Consider the following 8,212-nt stretch of genomic DNA (forward strand, 5'->3'; position numbering starts at 1 on the left):
AGATTATAACAGGTAACATCATAAAAAAACATAAATCACAAAGAAACATGTTGTTCAGCAACACTGCCAGCAAGCCTGATGATAAATTTCAACGCACTCGGGGTTTTCAATTTCAACCAATCAGCGAATGGTTCCCAAAGTGGATGCAAATCTATACCCAGTTGTCTCTCCTTAGGGTATTTGACAAACGCGGCCTGGTTTGCTGATACGAGACATCTTTTTCGACTTATTTAGGTACAATACGAAAAAAATGCACCCTTGTTGAGTTCAGAGCTTTTCAAGAGAATAGAAGAATGTACAGGAAGTTATATTATGAATTATGAATGTGTCAATGTGTACAATTTGTGAAAGCTCTGCGTTCTGCCTCATTTGTTTTATGTATTACACATTGCTTTTAAATTTAATAATTTTTTTCCTATTATGTAAAAATGTTTTTGACCTAACTTTATTAAAAACTATTGTTTTTGGCATGACCAAATATTTCAAGAACTGATAACCATAAACCAGTTGAATTTACTAAAACAAAACTTATAATATACAAATTGTTTGAAAAAAAAAATGTACAAGCTGGTTAGTATATATAATGCGTAGATTTGTGTTCTTCTTCTATATCTTTAAAAACAAATGTTTGTCTGTCTATAGATAAATAACTACTGAATCAATTGTCGTAAAAGATGCACGTAAAGGTTTTTCAATGCGGGGAGTATCATAGACATACTAGATTTGCTCTATATTATAAGTAGGGACGAATGACCGTTTGGGGTTAAAGTCCCTTCAAAAGAAATCAATCAATCAATCTATATCATGAGCGTGGTTAAGGGGGGTTGATTTTTTATATGGGGGATATTTGTAATGGTTCATTTATTTACTAATATTTATTCAGAATTTATATGTGTGATCTTCTGCCAATGGTGACATACCGGCACTATCAAACATAATGTATTATATTGATTATTAGATTGATTTATTGATAGATATTGATAGATTTTAATAGCTTCCACAATCAAGTGAATGTAATTGTAGAAAAAGTTTAAGCCTACAAAGTGGAATAAACTAAAACATAAACCTAAAACCACAGACAAACAGACGTGCCTCTTCGAAGAAAAATCCTGAAAAATCTTCGTCCTCATTCGAAACGTTACACTCATGCGCCACCATGTGAGCTTGTTGCCTACGGAATGTCCACGGTCCTTACAAAAAAAAGGATTTATATGGGCATTTGTCCACGGGGGGGGGGGTTAATAATCGTTAAAAATCTGTCCACGTGGTATGTGGATGGCCCCACAATCCGTACCAACCGATCCGTATATAAGAAGTATTATAAATCGTTGGGAGTGATGGTGGTCAACCTTTCTGATTTCCAAATTTTTGACTGTTGTCACTGTCACTTTTTCTAGGACGGCTTTTGTTCAAAAGCTACCACGAACGCCTGTATCTACTATTTCGCTGAAGGTTATTATGCCAGAACGATCTGGGATGGCATTTTTTTTCTATTCCCGAAACACTTTAATTACAACACCTAATGTATAATTGTAAATTACCAGTTTAATCTTAAGACAAAGTCTAGAATTCTTGTTGTTTTTTTAATTTCGCTTATTTTTTCGTTGATCTGGTTCCGCCACTATTGTTGTATCAATCACCGACGCCCGGGGAGGCGACTCCACTTAGGACCCTATCTTACGACCCGTTGACTAACGGACCGGCGTCAGCGACTTTACTCCCTCATGCGATGGAAGGCGTGAATGATCTCAAAGATTTTTCGCCTCAGGAAAACTCGCGGTATCGGCTAGAATTAAATCTAGATCAGTATGGGTTGGTTTGTGAGTGGATCACGCCACCCCACAACCATCGACAACTATGCCGGGTTTGGAATCCGAACCCAGGCGTCGAGCGTGGTTGGCGGAGATTTAACTAACTACACTAGGCTCCCGCTTACTTCTTCTTCTTTTTTTGTTGGCTAACGGACCGTTCATCGGTCTAGGGCCGAAAGAATAAGAGATGTCCAGCTTCTTCTGTCTTGGGCAGCCGTTCTCCAGTCTCCTCGTACACCATCAAATCGTGCATCTTCTTCCAACGCGTGCGAGGCCTACCACGGAGTCGACGGCCTCTTCGTGGTTCTCTACTGAAGACAGTTTCGGCGGCTCTCTCGTCAGGCATTCTGGCTACATGTCCAGCCCACTGAAGCCTGTCCCGCTGTATTACCTTCACTATATCAGCATGTTTGTATACCTGGTACCAAGGTTGCATATTCAATTTCGGGGTGTCAATTCCATTCAATTTGCCGCGTGACGACAGCTCGCTCCACAAGTACAATTTTCTAACTTGATGTACGACAAACTTAACGGGTTATTACTGCGATTGAAAATTAACTGATCTTCAGAATACATCAAAATGGGCTGCATGCACTGTCCGCCATTACCGCCTAAATGGAAGCCTAAATTGTTTAAGGTTCAGGCAATCCTTTTATTCAGGTTTCCTGGTCTATGAAAGTAATTGTGTTTAGTGCCACAGTCGAGTTCGATATCATTTTTTACCATTTCTAAATACCTCTCATTTGATAAGAAATAAGTAAGCAGGAGCCCGACCGACTCCCCATCTGTTTGTGGATTTCAAGGCGGCATACGACTCAGTGAAAAGAAACGAGCTGTGGCAGATCATGCTGGAACACGGTTTCCCTATGAAACTGATTAAGCTGAGTCGTATGACGCTAAGGGGATCGAAATCATGCGTGCGGATAGCTGGCGAGACATTCAGCCGCGTCAGTAACGTTGGATAGACTGAAGCAGGGGAATGCGCTCTCTAACTGTTCAACATCGCACTTGAAGGTGTAGTACAAAGAGCAAACGTGGAAAGAAACAGTACGATCATCACGAAATCTCACACGCTTCTTGGTTTTGCGGACGGCATTGATATCATCGGTATTAACCGTAGGGTCGTGGAGGAGGCCTTCATACCTTTTAAGAGGGATGCAGATTGGGACATGTAATTAACTCTGCCAAAACGAAGTACATGGTAGCTGACAGAGAGCGTGGGAGTTAAGGTGGAGATAGATGGGGAACGATTTGAAGTGGTTGACGAATTCGTTTATCTTGGTACGCTTGTGACATGTGACAACGATATGAGCCGTGAAGTGAAACGACGAGTTGCAGCTGTCAACAGGGACGGACTTCTACGGACTACGTAACCAGCTAAGGTTCCGTAGTTTGCAAACTCGCATAAAACTAACGCTGTATAGGACGCTGATACTCCCGGTGGCCCTTTACGGACATGAAGCATGGACGCTGAAGAAAGCTGATCGACGTGTGCTCGGAGTTTTTGAGTGTAAAGTTCTGCGATTGATACTTGGCGGTAAACTGGAAGATGGAGTGTGGCGCAGACGCATGAATCACGAGTTGTACCAGGCAAGGTTGCATATTTAATTTTAGGGTACTTTTTCGCCACGTGCCGACAGCTCGCTTCAAATGTACAATTTAGAAACACAATGTATGACAAAATTGTAGCCCCTAAGTAGAACTACAAGTTTGTCGAATAGTGTAATGCTCTAACTCTTATGCCTGACGCGTGAGAGCGCATATACAGTGCAATATTCAGTCAATATTCGCGGTGAATATTATAATATTAGATGCGTAGGATTTGAAAACAGATCGTTCATTTAGGTTGAATTTTACCATAGAGAACCGATGTTCTTCTTTTTTTTTATTCTCGCTTATTTTCCGTCGGTCTAGTTCCGTCACTGTTGTTGTGCCAGTCACCGACGCCCGGGAGACGACTCCACCCAGAACCCTAACTTATGACCCGTTGATAAACGGACCAGCGCCAACGGCTTCACTTCCTCATGCGATAGAAGGCGTGATCCCATATTTTTCGCCTCAGAAAATCTCCCGGTGTCGGCTGGGATTGAATCTAGCCCAGTTTGGTAGGTTGTGAGTGGATCACGCCACCCCACAACCATCGACACCTATGTCGACGTTGGGATTCGAACCCAGGCGTCGAGCGGGGTAGGCGGAGACGTTACCAACCATGCTAGGACCCCGCCTCGACGTTCTTCTTATTTTCAAAGGATGCGTAAAAACTTTCAACCGTTGTTTGACCGCAAGTAGTAAGGCTCCCGTTATGTGGCGCTCGCGTAACTGACAAACCAAGCACATAGATAAAATATCTATACGGCAATATTTATGCAGTGCTACTGGGGCACCCCAAAACAGATATCGTTAGTGTATTAACGTATTTTGTTTCAAATTTTCACGATTTTCAAATTTTCTTATATAAATATAAAGGTTTGTTCTCTGTGGTTTTACCAACTGGTTCACATCTCTTGTATAGTGAATTTCTTCATTCCACTGCATCAGGGCAAATTGACCGAGGAATGCAGAAACGACAATGCGATTTACGACGCAAGTAAGAAAGCATGCCAGATAACTGTTTCCGAACTAAGCACGGTGCGTTTCGAGCAGCACGCCAGGTTAATGCTGGGTCCAAATCAAGCGAATAAAGAAAGATTTTGACAGCAGTCAAAACGAGGTGAGCTGGTGGAATAAAGAAATTTACTAGTAGACGTCTCAAAGCGTTGCACCTAGAGACACGCAGAGAGAGATACACACCTAATTCATCTCGACAAACTTCCCAACAGCTCGGCGAACTTTTTAACAAATACAGTGTGGAAAATTCGTTTAATCGCAGCATCATATTTTATTCTTCCGATAATTTGACGAACAATAATAAAACTAAGACATTAGAATATGTTAGCTAACACAAATCATAGTTAATTGCAGTACTGATTTTAATTTCAAATTAACATTCGGCGCTGTTAGAGACAAAAACAGGTTTCAAGGGGGGGAAATTCGTTTAAACGCACACCATTAAGAATCATCAACAGGCTCACCTGCAATATCGAAAACCTTGATGATCTGTCAGCTTAGTATTGTAGTAGTGTTAGTACGCGGAGCTCAAGTTGATGCTGGCTTTTTTGTTGATCTGAGGTTACGAAATGGCGAAAAAACCTTACTTGAGTGAGTCAGAGCAAAAAGTTGCTATGAAACTTAAAAAAACAGGCATGAGTAACCGTGAAATTGCGAGGAGAGTAAATAGATCCGAAACAGTGATTCGAAATTTGCTCAAAAAAGGTGATAAATACGGTGTTAAGAAAAAAACTAAGGGGAATACCAAAATAAGTAATCGTGATAGAAACCGCATTTTGGAGCTGGCTGGCACTGGAAAGTTCAACTCGTCGGATATTAAGAAGGAACTTGGACTCCCGATTACCAATAAACGAATTGCACAGATACTGCGTGGATCTGGACATTTTAGGTATACAAAAAAGGTCAAGAAACCGAATCTAACGCAACGTCATATTCAGATGAGACTGGATTTTGCCAAAAGGTATATGACATGGCGAAATGAATGGGATACTGTGATATTTTCAGATGGAAAGAAATTCAATCTAGATGGCCCTGACTGTTGCGCGTACTATTGGCATGATTTAAGAAAGGAAACCGAGGTTAAACTGAGCCGAAACTTTGGAGGCGGAGCACTCATGGTTTGGGGTGGTTTTTCGCTTCACGGAAAGACTCCGATTTGTACCATTTCTACCAGGATGAACTCGGAAATGTATGTGGAACTGCTGGATGACGTTCTGATTCCATTTATCGAGGATTATATGCCAACAAACTGCATTTTTCAGCAAGATAATGCGGCAATTCATGTCAGCAAAAGAAGTATGGAATGGTTTGCGGAGCGGGAAATCAGGGTTTTGGACTGGCCAGCACGTAGCCCGGACCTAAACCCGATAGAGAACCTCTGGGGAATCCTCGTTCGACGTGTATACCGAGGTGGAAAGCAGTACAGAACAGTTAAGGAATTAGAAACCGCTGTGAGAGACGCTGGGATTAAATTTCTGTTGAAACGCTTGAAAATCTCGTAAATTCGATGCCGAACCGAATTTTCGAAACTATTCGTATGAACGGAAAGCAAACTAAATATTGAGTATTGGTTAATGTTTTAATGTAAATAAATTCTTTGTTATCATTGAAAAATAATGCGTGCGTTTAAACGAATTTCCCTGATTACAACTTATTTTTTTTCTCTTACCCAGTCATATTAGAACTTATGATTAAAATCAATAGTGCAAGAAACTATGCTTTGGATAAGCCAACATATGCAACAGTGATAAATTTTAATAATGTACACTAACTCACCAGAACGGTAAAATATAAGACTGCGTTTAAACGAATTTTCCTCACTGTATCAGCAATATATTTCGACGAACATTCAGCAAATATATCGATTTACCGTGAACCAGCAAGTAATGACATCTCGTCTGCCGAAGTTCATGAAAATTCTACCGAAAGCTTGTAAAACAGTTCGCTGAATTTATCAGCTGTTGAGTTTTTGGCAATAAAATCCAAGAGGTGCCAGGTCTCTTCTCAAAGCGCAATGTTGACTAACTTTTTCCTTGACTTTTTCATTCGACTCGTAGAATCGGTGGTGACGCTGGAAGTCCTAGAAAACAATAAAGCAAAGCCTTGGGTGCTACATTCCGTATCGGAATTCGGCTTCGCAGCCGACTGTCAAGTGTACAGGACAATTGCGGGACTAGCGCTACCATCCTACTGACACTAACAGTCTCTCCCGAGCCGGGACTCTAACATACGACGACTGGCTTGTTAGGCCAGCATCGTACCTCGAGACCAGCTGGGGGATCATGGAAAACAATAAAATGTACCGCAAAAACTGTGAAGGTGTTAAACTTTATGTTTATGTTTAATTTTATACACTTTCACCACAATTGATCATTGTTACATCAACCATACAAAAGGTTTGCTATTCTCCGGTTAAAAAACACTGCGATAATACTATGGAACAGTTCCACAAAACATGTCACAGTTTTATTATTTACTTTAAATTGTCAATTTTGATTTGGCTGAAACTTTGTATCCAGCTTTCCACGAGCGGTAATGGCAGCCAGTGCACGCAGCCTATTTTGACGTTTTTCGTAGGTCGGGTAGTTTTCAATCGCATTGACGGAGTGAAAAACATAAAAACTTTGCAACGTAGCATAGCAACTTTAATAAACAAATAAATAACAACATGCCCATTGTTTGAAGAGTTGTCGTTCGTCTTGCACATGCGCGGATCAAAATAAACAAAACTATTTATCAAAGTAGCTACGCTACGTTACAAAATTTTTACGTTTTTCATTCCGTTACTGCGATTGTAAATTATTATTGTAAATGGCTTCGTGCACTACTACATTAAATTTGTGCATTTATGGCTAAAATCTACGCTTTTCTTCTAACCCTTTTCAAATGAGCCTTAAATCATTCTGACAACGAGATTCGCCCACCCCTATTTCGCCTGAAAGCATTTTGACAACGAGATACACCCACATTTTTTTCGCCTTGTTTTTATTTTTTCTTCAGTTGCGCCCCTTTAAATGCGCCTTTATTTTGAAAACAATATTGATCCGCCCTTTTCTGTCACCTGTTTACGAAATATTTCGCAAGTAAGCCCGTTGTTTCAAAACAATGTAAAGGGCCTAATTCCAAAGTATCTTTTGTTTTGGGTAAACTGTTTTGTCGCCCTTTACTAAAAACTTGATTTAAGTACTTTACGAACTAATTTCATTGTTTGTCATATTGACTTACATTTTAAGTTTAGTAAAGCGGGCAATGTATGTAGTTTCGCGGGAATGCGAACATGAACGGGAATAGAAGGTGTGACTAGAATTAGAAAAAAAAATTTTTTTCCTCCCTCGTCCAGACGGGAGGCCAAAACACCTTGCCGGAGACAACGGAGATTGCGGGTTCGTGTCCCGTCTGGACGAGGGAAATTTTTTTTTCTAATTCTAGTCACACCTTCTATTCCCTTTCATGTTCGCATTCCCGCGAAACTACATACATTGCCCGCTTTACTAAACTTAAAATGTAAGTCAATATGACAAAAAATGAAATTAGTTCGTAAAGAAAAATTAGCACAACGGAACTCTTCCGTGATACGCCTTCCATGGAAGTTGGCCACCAACTGACGTGTCTCATCGCTTGCGCCGCTGTAGATATAATAAGTCATTATACATAGTGTGCGTAAAGAGACCACTCTCTCAGTTACAGAAATAAACTTCCACAGGGCAGTGTGTGCAGTTCCATCGCGGCGTGCTGAGATACGGGAACACAATAGTAGAGAGTGATTCGACATTGGTCTTAGGAAGAGTTAACCT

Source organism: Wyeomyia smithii, chromosome 1 (genome assembly GCF_029784165.1).
Source record: "Wyeomyia smithii strain HCP4-BCI-WySm-NY-G18 chromosome 1, ASM2978416v1, whole genome shotgun sequence".
NCBI classification, from domain to species: domain Eukaryota; kingdom Metazoa; phylum Arthropoda; class Insecta; order Diptera; family Culicidae; genus Wyeomyia; species Wyeomyia smithii.